Genomic DNA, 14,160 nt, shown 5'->3' with positions numbered 1-14,160 from the left:
GTTGGTGAGTTTTATGCTAATCAGCAATTTCCAATTACAGATTAATACTTGAGTATAACAATTCAAGTGGCTCCAATTATCAACCCCAACCAAGCAAGAAAATCTACTCCATTATATTGGATGACATTTCCTCAAATATTTGGTGGGCGAAAATAAAAGACATGATAAATATGACAAAATAATTCAATTCAAATTACCACTAATAATAATCAATCATAACAAAACAAATAATAATAATAGATATGGAAATAACTCAATGCATTAATAAAATCCAAAGGTAACAAGATCCAAATATGAATTCAAAATAATCAAATGGAAAAGAGGAATAAAGGAATTAGAGAATAAAAACTATAAGAAAAATGACTCTAACAAAAGGTGAACACAGCTTCTTTTCGGATCCAATTGCAAGTAAACTAAGAATGCCAAAAATTCTAGAGAGAAGTGGGAGTTTCTCTCACTAGAATTCAAAAATAAAAAACTAAGCTAAAGTAAAAAGTGAAGTGTCTTCAGTCTCAGCTCCATCCCAGTCTCTAGTATGCATTTTCGGGCTTGAAACTGGGTCCAAATCAGCCCAGAAATCGCCCCAGCGAGTTCTGTTAATCAAAGATTACGACAGTTCTAAACTCATACGTATAATATATATAGAAAGAATTAATATAATCTAGAAGTCCGATGAAGGATATAACTCAAAAATAGGATTTAAAAAGTGCAAAACGTACTAACGAAGCTTCTAACTTAAAGCACAAGAAACAAATATAATATAACAAATATCATAGTATAATATCATAAGAATCTAGCCACGGCTCGCGGAGTTTAAGCCAGCTAGCTATATACAGACCATACATGAAACCAGATAGTAAAAACAGCTTATACAAGTTTTGTTCTCTCAATACATGCCTCTAGGCTAAAGCGAAATACAAAAGTAAGAGATGTCTAAACAAAATAAATCAAAAAGACTCCCAAAAGGTATCAAGATCCTCCGCTTCTGTCACTATCCAAGCAACCCACCGAGGTGAGTTGCGACCTGCATCTGAAAAACACAACAGAAATATGGTATGAGAACCGGAGGATCTCAGTATGGTAACATTGCCCAGTAATGTAGGATATAAGGCCCCGGGACGCCAAAGACAATTGTAGACTTCATATCCATCACAAGATTCCATCTTAAAGTATACTAAAACAATAAACCGTATATGTATAAACCTTATCATAAACAAACAGGGTACTCTATCTTAAGGGATTTCTATTCTAACCAAACACCGCTGTCCCACAGCCTTCACAAACCTATCTTCCATGCGATCCCAACGCCACTGCCTTCCGAACCTCCTTAATCCCAGCAGAAAATCACAATTATATACAATGCAAGTAATACACAAGTAGAAGCATATAAGGCAAGTAGTCAGGTAAGCAAATAGGCATGTTGTTCAATTAGGCATACAATTACAAGTCGGCAAAGCAAACAAACAAATAGAAAATGCACATGATGAATGCCTGTCCTACTGGTTGTGATATCACATATCGGTTCAACAGCCAACCTGACACATCTCCATGGAGATGTCGCCCTTCGAAATCATCAATGGGAACCCCCGAGATATAATACTCGGATCACTGTCTATGGTTTTGCGCCTGCACGCTCTATTGATCCGAAGGGATGTGAGCAGGATACTCTTGCCTCAAACCTCACATCTCAACGTAAGCGGGATTTAACCACCGTCCTTACGCTGCCGCCGCTACCTCGACAGGCGGGATCCAACCGCCGTCCCTGCCGGGCGCATAGCGTCTCATGAGATCCAAATTTTACAAACTTTATATCGATTTAAAGGGTTTTTAATGAAATTTAATTCTAAACAAATTGCAACCAATTTTGAAAATCGAGGCAAAAGTTATGATCAGACAAAGTTCACCAAAAAAATCCCTTTTTACCCAACGTTCACATGTACCCAAATTTACCAAATTCACAAGCCATATCCAACTAGATCAATACCAAACTTTTATTTACAGCATAATTTACTCTCTTGGGTTACAATTCACCATTCTCAACCATCAAACCTCAAATATATGACTCTAAAATCAATCCTCCACCAACACATTCACCAATCATTACTTTATCTCTATCAATTCTCATTTTCAACCTCATTCATGCTTTATATCAATATCCAACAATATGCAATCATTCAAAATCATCAAGCATCATATCTCAACATCATTATTTCTCAACATAACAACATCAATTCAACATACAACATCAACCAACTATCATCAACAACCATATAAATCCAACCTATCCTATAGGTCACTAGCCTAAGTGTCCATAAATATTATATACTATATAGAAAAAACTGAAACCATACCTTGGCCAATTTCCATTATGTCCTTAACCCAAATTGAGCACAAGCAAGCTCTCAACCACAATCTAAGCCACCAAGAATTTCCAACAAGCACCAACAGTCACCAACAAGCTCCAATATCGAAGCTAATACCACATATATCACATAAATCAAAATCAAATACTCAAAATTAGTCATTCTTACAAGGGTTCATGAGAATCTTACCTCATCTACTGAAATTTCGGCTAGAATTCAATATTTTATCACCAAGGAGTAGCACCTAAACAACCAAAACACAAGGTTTTCTCAAGATCATCACTCATCAAACTCGAAATCTTAGGGCAGCAGAAAGGAAGGAAAATTTTAAGAAACCTACCACAAAGCTTGGATAGAAGTGATAGGCTCAGCGAGAGCTTCGTGTAGCCGCTGACGTTACATGAATCAGAGCACTGTAGCTCGAGATATCGCGAAAAGAAGAGATGTGTGAATAGTGTTTTAATGGAACCCTCATTCATGCTTTATATATATATATACATATATACTATGTGTGTGGTATATATATATATATATATATATATATATATATATATATATATATATATATATATATATATATATATATATGTGTGTGTGTGTGTGTGTGTGTGTGTGTGTGTGTGTGTGTGTGTGTGTGTGTGTGTGTGTGTGTGTGTGTGTGTGTGTGTGTGTGTGTGTGTGTGTGTGTGTGTGTGTGTGTGTGTGTGTGTGTGTGTGTGTGTGTGTGTGTGTGTGTGTGTGTGTGTGTGTGTGTGTGTTTTTAGTCCGTTCGGCCTAACTTTGGTCCAAACCTTTAAAATTAACGTCTGGTTTTCCATTTCTAACATTTTTCTAAGGTTTTTGACCGTTTTCACTTTTTCTCGCACAGCACCGAGCAGACTTGAACCGGTTTAACTGATTCAACTGCCGGTTCGCGGTTTTTCACAATTTTTCGCAGAAAATACATTTTCTGACTCAGAAAAACCAACTAAGTCCAAAAATCACATTTAAATCCTCAAAGTCTCACTCTAATGTTTCGGAACCTACTTTGGGGAAATTAATTACTTAATTAAACTCGGTTCTTACATTCTCCCCACTAAATAAGAAATTTTGCCCTCAAAATTTGAATTACCTGGGAATAGCTCGGGATAATCCTTTTGCATCTCGAACTCCAATTCCCAAGTATGCTCTTCAACTCCTTCTCGCTTCCAAGCCACTTTAACCAATTAAACTTCTTTTCCTCGTAGCTTCTTCACACTAGTAACGTCAATTCTCACTGGCGTCACTTGGAAAGTCAAGTTCTCTCTCAACTCGACCGATTCAGGCTCCAACACATGAGCCGCATCCGACGTGTACTTGCGGAGCTGTGACACGTGGAATACATCATGCAAGTTAGACAAGTGAGGTGGCAAAGCTACTTGATACGCCACCGGCCCGAATCACCTTAGAATCTCAAACGGTCCAATGAACCTTGGATTCAACTTCTTGGTATTAATCGCTCTTCCAATCCCAGTTGTTGGTGTAACCCTTAGAAATACATGTTCTCCTACTTCAAATTCCAACAGTTTTTGTCTCTGATCCGCTTAACTTTTTTGTCGACTCTGGGCAGTTAAAATCCTTTCCCGTATCTTCTTAATCTTCTTCGTAGTCTCTGCTACCAAATCGGGACCCAAAATACTTGCTTCACTAGATTCATACCAACAGAGTGGAGATTGGCACTTCTGTCCATACAAGGCCTCATACGGAGCCATCCCAATGCTCGCATGAAAGCTATTGTTGTACGCAAACTCCACCAATGGCATGTAGCGATCCCAACTTCCGGGTTGATCCAAAACACATGCTCTTAACATATCTTCCAACGTCTGAATAGTCCTCTCCGACTGTCCATCTGATTGTGGATGATATGAGGTACTGAGACACAACTTCGTACTGAAAGCTTTTTGGAAAGCTCTCCAAAACCTTAATGTGAATCGGGGATCATGGTCTGACACTATGCTCGATGGCACACCGTGCAACCTGACTATCTTCTTAATGTACAATCTTGCTAACTCCTCCTTAGAACAGTTCACTCGAATAGGCAAAAAATGAGCGAATTTGGTTAAGTGATCCACGATCACCCAAACCGCATCAAATCCCAACCTAGTCCTCGGTAAATCGGTCACAAAGTCCATCGCGATTCCTTCCCACTTCCACTGAGAAATTTCAAGTGGCTGCAGCATCCTTGACGGTTTCTGATGCTCTACCTTCACCTTCTGACACGTCAGGCACTTAGATACCACTGTAGCTACATCACCTTTCATCCAGGCCACCAGAACATCTTCTTTAAGTCATAATACATCTTTGTACTTCCAGGATGAATAGAAAACCCACTGTTATGAGCTTTCGACAACAAATTTTGTCTCAAATTTCTAACATCCAGTATGCAAATCCTTCCCTTATATCTCCACAACCCTTCCTCATTCTTGGTGAATTCTCCAAGCCTCTTCTCACCAACTGGTTGAAATAACTGTTGGAGCTTTTTTCTCATCTTACTAAGCCTTCTGAATCTCCGTTTTAAACATACTTGAAATTTGCAACTGACTCAAACAAGCTCTTCCGGCAACTTCACCAATATCTAGCTTAAGATCCACAAACTTATCCACTAGCTCCTCTTCCTTGATTCGCATCCAAGCAATTGTTAAAGATTTCTGACTCAATGCGTCTGCTACCACATTCGCCTTTCCAGGGTGATAACTTAGTTCAAAATCGTAGTCCTTAAGCAACTCCATCCACCTCATCTGACGCATATTAAGCTCTTTTTGATCAAAGATGTACTTGAGACTCTTATGATCAGAAAAGACGCTAAACCTCACTCCGTACAAGTGGTGTCTCCAAATCTTAAATGCAAACACAATTGCCGCTAATTCCAAATCATGAGTTGGGTAGTTCACCTCATGCGGTCTCAGCTGATGCGATGCGTAAGCCACCACATTCTGGTGTTGCATCAACACGCAACCCAAACCCTTCAAGAAAGTATCACAATACACTTCGAATGGTTTATGCGGTTCCGGCAAGATTAAAACAGGTGCTGAAGTTAATTTCTGCTTCAAAGTTTGAAAACTCTCTTCACACTCCGACGTCCACACAAAAGGCACCTTCTTCCTTGTCAACTTCGTCATCAGTAGTGTGATCTAGAAAAATCCTTCAATGAATCTCCGGTAATATCTGGGTAAGCCCAAAAAGCTTCTGACTTCTGTCACAGTTGTCGGTCTTTCCCATTCCATCACCGCTTTCACCTTAGAAGGATCTACAACTATTCCTCCTTTGCTCACCACATGGCCTAAGAATTTCACTTCCTCCTTCCCGAACTTGCACTTGGACAACTTAGCATACAACTTCCACTCTGACGAATGGATTTCCTATCGGTAAAGAAATTCACAAATATAATCGCGTTGTAAGTATAGCTTCTAAACCAACGGAAAATCCTTTTGTACAAACGTTTTGGTTGTCACAAGTAACAAACCCCTTTGAAATTGATAACCGAAGTATTTAAACCTCGGGTCATCTTCTCAAGGAATTGCAGGGAGGTGTTCTTATTATTGATTATGCAAAGGTATGTTTTGGGGTTCTTAAACGGGTTGAACAAGTAATTTAATTGACAAGACAAATAAATTAATAATTAAAAAATCTCTTGGCAAGGTATGAGAATTGAAAATCCCATCCTAGTTATCCTTATCAGGTTTGATGAGTATTGTCCGTTGCTCCCACTTAGTTAACCCTTACTAAATAAAGGAAAGTCAAGTGGACCAATTAATTTGATTCCCCAAGTCCTAGTCAACTCCTAAGGAAAGACTAGCTTTAGAGGGATCCAAATCAACTAGCAAACTTCAAATATTAATCAACTATTGAGTTTGATAACTCAAGTGTCACCAATTACTCAACTAAAGCTAAAAGGGAAAAATTCAAATTATTTATATAATAAATAAAAGAAAGCAATCATAAGTCTGAAATACCTCAATGTATATTAATTAAGAAAATCAATCCAAACATAAAGAGTTCATAAACCAAATTGAGAAAATAAGTAAAAGGAACATTGAACCTGAAAATTGAGAGGAAGAAATCCTAATTCCTTTAAGAGGAATCCTAAATCTAATACTAAATCTTAAGAGAGAGGAGAGAGCCTCTCTCTCTAAAAACTACATCTAAAATTATGAAAAGTGAATTCTGAGTCGTCTCTGTTGTGTTCAATGAATGGATGGATTTTTCCACTTTATAGCCTCTAATCTGTATTTTTTGGGCCGAGAACTGGGTCAAAAACAGCCCAGAATTTGCTGGTTGTGACATATGCCATGCTGATTTTCATCACTGCGATGCGTCCACGTGGAGCACGCGTTCGCATCGCCTAGCTGTATGGCCACTATGGCAAATTATATATCAAATAGAAGCCCCGGACGTTAGCTTTCCAACGCAACTAGAATCGCATCATTTAGATCTCTGTAGCTCAAGTTATGACCGTTTGAGTGCAAAGAGGTCAGGCTGACAACTTTGGCAATTCCTTCAGTTTCTTGTATTCCTTCCACTTTTGCATGCTTCCTTTCCATCCTCTGAGCCATTCCTGCCCTGTAATCTCTGAAATCACTTAACACACATATCAAGGCATCGAATGGTAATAAGAGAGGATTAAACATAGCTAATTTAAAGCCCAAAGAAGCATGTTTTCAATCATAGCACAAAATCCGGAAGGAAAACGTAAACTCATGCAATTAGTATGAATAAGTGTATGAAAGATTGATAAAAGCCACTCAATTGAGCACAAGATAAACCATGAAGTAGGGGTTTATCACACTCCTTTAAGATTTGCAACACAACCCTCAAGTGTTCATCATGCTCCTTCGCCGTCTTAGAGTAAACCAAGATGTCGTCTATGAAAACCACTACGAATTTGTCCAAAAAGGGACGAAAGACTCTATTCATGTAATCCATGAAAACAGCAGGTGCATTCGTTAACCCAAAGGACATTATCGCAAACTCGTAGTGTCCATAGCGTGTCCTAAACGCAGTCTTAGGGATATCATCCTCTTTCACCCTTATCTGATGGTAACCAGATTGTAAATCGATCTTGGAAAACACCCTAACTGCTTGCAACTGGTCCATCAAGTCATCTATCCTTGGCAGCATGTACTTGTTCTTCACCGTTACTTTGTTAAACAATCGGTAATCCATGCACAGTCGCATTCCTCCATCCTTTTTCTTTACCAATAAAACTGGCGCTCCCCACGAAGATACGCTCGGTCGAATGAACCTCTTGTTCAGAAGCTCTTCCAACTGAGTCTTTAACTCTGCCAGCTCTATCGGAGCCATCCTATGCGGCGCAAACGACACTGGTCCAGCTCCCGGCACCAATTCAATTGCAAATTCAATTTCTCTTTGAGGTGGGAACTCAGGGATATCTTTCGGGAACACTTCCGGAAAGTCTCTAACCACCGATATCTAATCTGAGCTATGGGAATCACCCAACGCATTAGCAGCCAACAAGATATAACCCTGACACTCTTCCCCAATACAATACACTATTACAGAGTTCGGTAATACCCTGCAGCTACCACTGCTTCATTTTCTCCTTCTGGCATGTCCGTTCAAAGCAATCCAATAAAACTCAGTACTTCGACAACCAATCAAACCCCAAAATCATCTCCAATCCAATCATTGGCAAACAAATCAAGTCATGCACAAAGTCTCTACCCTCAAGCTTGAAACCTACTTGCCTACATCCTGACCTAGTCATAACCGTCTGAGGCGGAGTATGTACATGCAGATCAAATGCTAACTCTAACACTTTCAAGCCTAGTTCCTCAACCTTAGCAAACGAAATAAATGAATGCGATGCTCCAGTATCATATAATGCAATTAAGGTTTTATCATCAATTAAACAAATACCTCTCATCAACAGATCCGCCTTGGAAGCATCCTTGGTGTTCACAACAAAGACTCAACCTTGATGCTGACCTTAACCCGCATTCGGGTTCTTCCCATGAGTGCAATCCCTCGCGATATGACCAGGCAATCCACAGTTGAAACAACCACCTAAACCAATCTTGCACGAGTCATATGGATGAAAACGTCCACAACGATCACAAGCTAAATCCGAAGAAATCTTACTTTAATTTCCTCTTCCTTTGCCACACTTAAACTGATCATGAGTGTTCTTTCTGAAGCCTCCTTGCCCTTGAGGCACATATCCTCCTCTCTTGAAGCTTTGACCTCTCGAATGGAAATACTTGCCACGTCCCTTACTTGTATTTCCTCCATGTGTATCCTTGGACGCCGCTATAGTCTTGGCATACTCCTCAACCACCCTTGCTTTGTTCACCAAATCAGAAAAAGACGGATCTCTATAGGAGTCACAGCAGTCATAATGTTGTCCTTCAACCCCCTCGGATACTTTATACATTTCCAGCTTTCATAAGTCTCTGGGGCATCCTGACATACCCTAGAAAACCTACAAAGCCCCTCAAACTTGCTTGTGTAGTCTTCCACTGACAAGGAACCTTACTTCAGCTGCATCAGTTCCATCTCCTTTACTTCTCTCGTAGACTCATGAAAGTACTTCTTGTAGAAGGCTGTCTGAAATATATCCCATGGAATGTTGGTGTTCTGAAGCTGTAACAAGAGGCACTTTACTTGCTACCAGTGTTGGGCTTCTCCCGCCAGCGGATAAGCAGCAAATTCAACATACTGATTATTCAGAACGTGTTGCGCCTGTAAAGCACGCTCCATGGCCTGGAACCAGTTGTCCACTTCAGTAAGATTAGTTGATCCTCGAAAAATTGGCGGATGAACCTTGAGGAACATCGCCAAGGTCATCAGAACACCTCCCGTGTTATCGCCGTTCCCCTCAGCATTTTCATTAGCATTCCCTTCGCCATTCCCGTTTCTGTTCCCGACCGGTTGGCCTAACCTCTGCACAACTTACAGAGTCGCAGTAGCATTAGCCTCCATGGTATTAGTGAGATTCGCCATTACCGTCATGAATTCGGCATGGTTGTCAGCTAGTTGCTTATTTCTACTTTCACGTGAACGTCCTCGACCTCGTTCGCGAATGGCCATTAGGGTTCCTGTCTACACCAAACAATCGATATCAAGGTGATCAGTCTCAATATCAAAAGCCTAGTACTTCAATTATCCCAAACAGGCACTCACAAACAAGCATGCTATGCATATATCAAGTAGATAACCTAATAGCATCAAAGAAAAGACACACAGAGTATGCAATGAAGCACAATCGGTCCATCCCTCAGGCTCACGAGGACGAACCGCTCTGATACCACTAAATGTAACACCCTATTAGCCTAAGCTTTACCTCGTGTCGTAAAGCAAACATTAATCAAAGGTTACGATAGTTCTAAGCTCATACGTATAATATATATAGAAAGAATTAATATAATCTAGAAGCCCAATGAAGGATATAGCTCCAAAATAGGATTTAAAAAGCACAAAACGTACTAACGAAGCTTCTAACTTAAAGCACAAGAAACAGATATAATATAACAAATATCATAGTATAATATCACAAGAATCTAGGCACGGCTCACGAAGTTTAAGCCGGCTAGCCATATACAGACCATACATAAAATCAAATAGTAAAAACAGCTTATACAAGTTTTGTTCTCTCAATACATGCTTCTAGGATAAAGCAAAATACAAAAGTGAGAGATGTCTAAACAAAATAAATAAAAAAGACTCCCAAAAGGAATCATGATCCTCCGCTTCTGTCACTATCCAAGCAACTCACCGAGGTGGATTGTGACCTGCATCTGAAAAACACAACAGAAATATGGTATGAGAATCGGAGGTTCTTAGTATGGTAACAGTGCCCAGTAATGTAGGATATAAGGCCCCGGGACGCCAAAGGCAATCTTAGACTTCATATCCATCATAAGATTCAATCTTAAAGCATATTAAATCAATAAACTGTATATGTATAAACCTTCTCATAAATAATCAGGGTACTCTATCTTAGGGTATTTCTATTCTAACCAAACACTGCTGTCCCACAACCTTCACCAACCTATCATCTATACCATCCCATTGCCACCGCCTTCCAATCCTCCTCAATCCCAGCAGAAAATCACAATTATATACAATGCAAGTAATACACAAGTAGAAGCATATAAGGCAAGTAGTCAAGTAAGCAAATAGGCATGTTGTTCAATTAGGCATACAATTACAAGTCGGCAAAGCAAACAAATAGATAGAAAATGCACATGATGAATGCCTGTCCTACTAGATGTGATATCACATTGTCGGTTCAACTGCCAACCCGACACATCTCTATGGAGATATTGCCCTTCAGAATCATCAATGAGAACCTGCCAGATATAATGCTCGGATCACTGTCCAGGGTTTTGCGCCTGCACGCTCTATTGATCCGAAGGGAAGCGAGCGGGATACTCTTGCCTCAGATCTCACATCTCAACATAAGCGGGATTTAACCACCGTCCTTACGCCGCCGCCGCTACCTCGACAGGCGGGATCCAACTGCCATCCCCGCCGGACGCATGGAGTCTCATGATCTCAATATAAAATAGTAGTTCAATGGTTCTTCAGAAAACACTTTCAATACATCAATGATTCATCATTGCACATTCGAGTCCTCGACTCGTTTTAACCACTGTCAAATCAACATTTCCATTCCGAGTCCTCGACTCATCTCAACTACTATCAATTCAATTTTTAGTTCCGAACTCAACAGTTCATTAGTTCTCATCTCATATATATATATATATATATATATATATATATATATATATATATATATATATATATATATATATATCATCCTTCACATACCATCAAACCATCCTCAGTACACCCAAAACCTAATCCTCCATTTTCTAATTTTTCATAAAAATCATCAACTAAAACCCTTAGGTTATTACCCATGTTCTTGGTAATGAGATTTTGCTCGATGGTGTAGATTTTCTTCTTATAGAAAAGAATTACTTCGTTGCAAGCATAGCTCCAAACCAACAAACAATTCTCACATAAAAAATTTGAGTTGTCACATGTACAAACCCCAATGAAATTAACCGAAGTATTTAAACTCCAGGTCGTCTCACAAGGAATTGTAATGAAATGGTCAATTATTGGCTATGAAAAGTACTCTTGACTAGACATAGGAATTTGAGATCACTATCCTTGTCAAGAACCAAATATTGATAATTATGAGGAACCAAGCTCATTAAGTATACTTCTATACTTGAAGTATATTGGTGCACGAAATTGTAATAACACTTTTTGCAATCCGCACAACTAACCAGCAAGTGCACTGGGTCGTCCAAGTAATACCTTACGTGAGTAAGGGTCGAATCCCACGGAGATTGTTGGCTTGAAGCAAGCTATGGTTATCTTATTAATCTTAGTCAGGATACCAATTATAGTTATCAATTGACTTGCAAATAAACAAGAGAGCATGTATTAAATAATACTTATTATGCAGTAATGGAGAATATGTTGGAGTTTTGGAGATGCTTTGTCTTCTGAGTTCCTGCAACATAATGCTTTCTCACTTTGATACATGCAAGGCTCCTTCTATGGCAAGTTGTATGTAGGGCGTCACCGTTGTCAATGGCTACTTCCCATCCTCTCAGTGAAAATGGTCCAAATGCTCTGTCACAGCACGGCTAATCATCTGTTGGTTCTCAATCATATCGGAATAGGATCCATTGATCCTTTTGTGTCTGTCACTATGCCCAACACTCGCGAGTTTGAAGCTCGTCACAGTCATCCAATCCTTGAATCCTACTCGGAATACCACAGACAAAGTTTAGACTTTCCGGATTCTTAAGGATGTTGCCAATGGATTCTAGCTTATACCACGAAGATTCTGATTAAGGAATCTAAGAGATACTCATTCAATCTAATGTAGAACGGAGGTATTTGTCAGGCACACGTTCATGGGTTGAGAATGGTGATGAGTGTCACGGATCATCACATCCATCACAGTTAAGTATGAATCAGCATCTTAGATAGAAGCAAGCGTGTTTGAATGAAAAACAGAAATCATTGCATTAATTCATCGAGACGCTGCAGAGCTCCTCACCCCCAACAATAGAGTTTAGAGACTCATGCCGTCAAAAGTACAAAGTTTAGATCTAAAATGTCATGAGATACAAAATAAGTCTCTAAAAGTTGTTTAAATACTAAACTAGTAACCTAGGTTTACAGAAAATGAGTAAACTAAGATAGATAGTGCAGAAATCCACTTCTGGGGCCCACTTGGTGTGTGTTGGGGCTGAGACTTGAGCTTCTCACGTGCCTGGGCTGTTTCTGGAGTTAAACGTCAGGTTGTAACCTGTTTCTGGTGTTTAACTCCAACTTGCAACCTGTTTCTGGCGCTGAACGCCAGAATGCAACATGGAACTAGCGTTAAACGCCAGTTTACGTCATTTATCTTCGCGCAAAGTATGAACTATTATATATTTCTAGAAAGCCCTAGATGTCTAATTTCCAACCCAATTGAGAGTGCGCCAATTGGACTTCTGTAGCTCCGAAAAATCCATTCCGAGTGCAGGGAGGTCAGAATCCAACAGCATCAGCAGTCCTTTTTCAGCCTGAATCAGATTTTTGCTCAGCTCCCTCAATTTCAGCCAAAAAATACCTGAAATCATAGAAAAGCACAGAAACTCATAGTAAAGTCCAGAAATATGATTTTTACCTAAAAACTAATAAAAATCTACTAAAAGCTAACTAAAACATACTAAAATCTACACGAAATTACCCCCAAAAAGCGTATAAAATATCCGCTCATCACAACACCAAACTTAAACTGTTGCTTGTCCCTAAGCAACTAGATAAATAAAATAGGATAAAAAGAAATTAAGAAGCAATAATATCTCAGAGTTTTAAGTGAAGCTCAGATTCTAATTAGATGAGCGGGACTAGTAGCTTTTTGCTTCTGAACAATTTTGGCATCTCACTTTATCCTTTGAAATTTAGAATGATTGGCATCCATAGGAACTCAGAGTTCAGATAGTATTATTGATTCTCCTAGTTTAGTATGTTGATTCTTGAACACAGTTACTTTATGAGTCTTGGCCGTGGCCCTAAGCACTTTATTTTCCAGTATTACCACCGGATACATAAATGCCACAGACACATAACTGGGTGAACCTTTTCAGATTGTGACTTAGCTTTGCTAGAGTCCCCAATTAGAGGTGTCCAGAGTTCTTAAGCACACTTTTTTACTTTGGATAACGACTTTAACCACTCAGTCTCAAGCTTTTCACTTGGACCTGCATGCCACAAGCTCATGGTTAGGGACAGCTTGATTTAGCCGCTTAGGCCTGGATTTATTTCCTTGGGTCCTCCTATCCATTGATGCTCAAAGCCTTGGATCCTTTTCACCCTTGCCTTTTGGTTTAAAGGGCTATTGGCTTTTTCTACCTCTTTTGCTTTTTTTTTTCTTCTTCTTTTTTTTTCTTTTTTTTCACTACTTTTTCTTGCTTCAAGAATCAATTTTATGATTTTTCATATCAGCAATAATATTTCTCTTGTTCATCATTCTTTCAGGAGCCAACAATTTTAACATTCATAAAATTCAATATAAAAAATATGCACTGTTCAAGCATTCATTCAGAAGACAAAAAGTATTGCCACCACATATAAATGATTAGAATTTTCCTTATTAAGAACTCGAAAAAATATTGCCTCTTTATTATAAAAATATACTATTTTATTCATGTTTGATGATGATGAGTAAAATAAATTATAGCTTAATTGGAGATAAAATCAAAATAGATATACTAATTACTACTACTCATATATAACTTCTAAGGTA

The sequence above is a fragment of the Arachis stenosperma genome, chromosome 7 (genome assembly GCF_014773155.1).
Source record: "Arachis stenosperma cultivar V10309 chromosome 7, arast.V10309.gnm1.PFL2, whole genome shotgun sequence".
In the NCBI taxonomy this organism is placed as follows: Eukaryota; Viridiplantae; Streptophyta; class Magnoliopsida; order Fabales; family Fabaceae; genus Arachis; species Arachis stenosperma.
Note: the sequence above shows the minus strand (reverse complement) of the source record.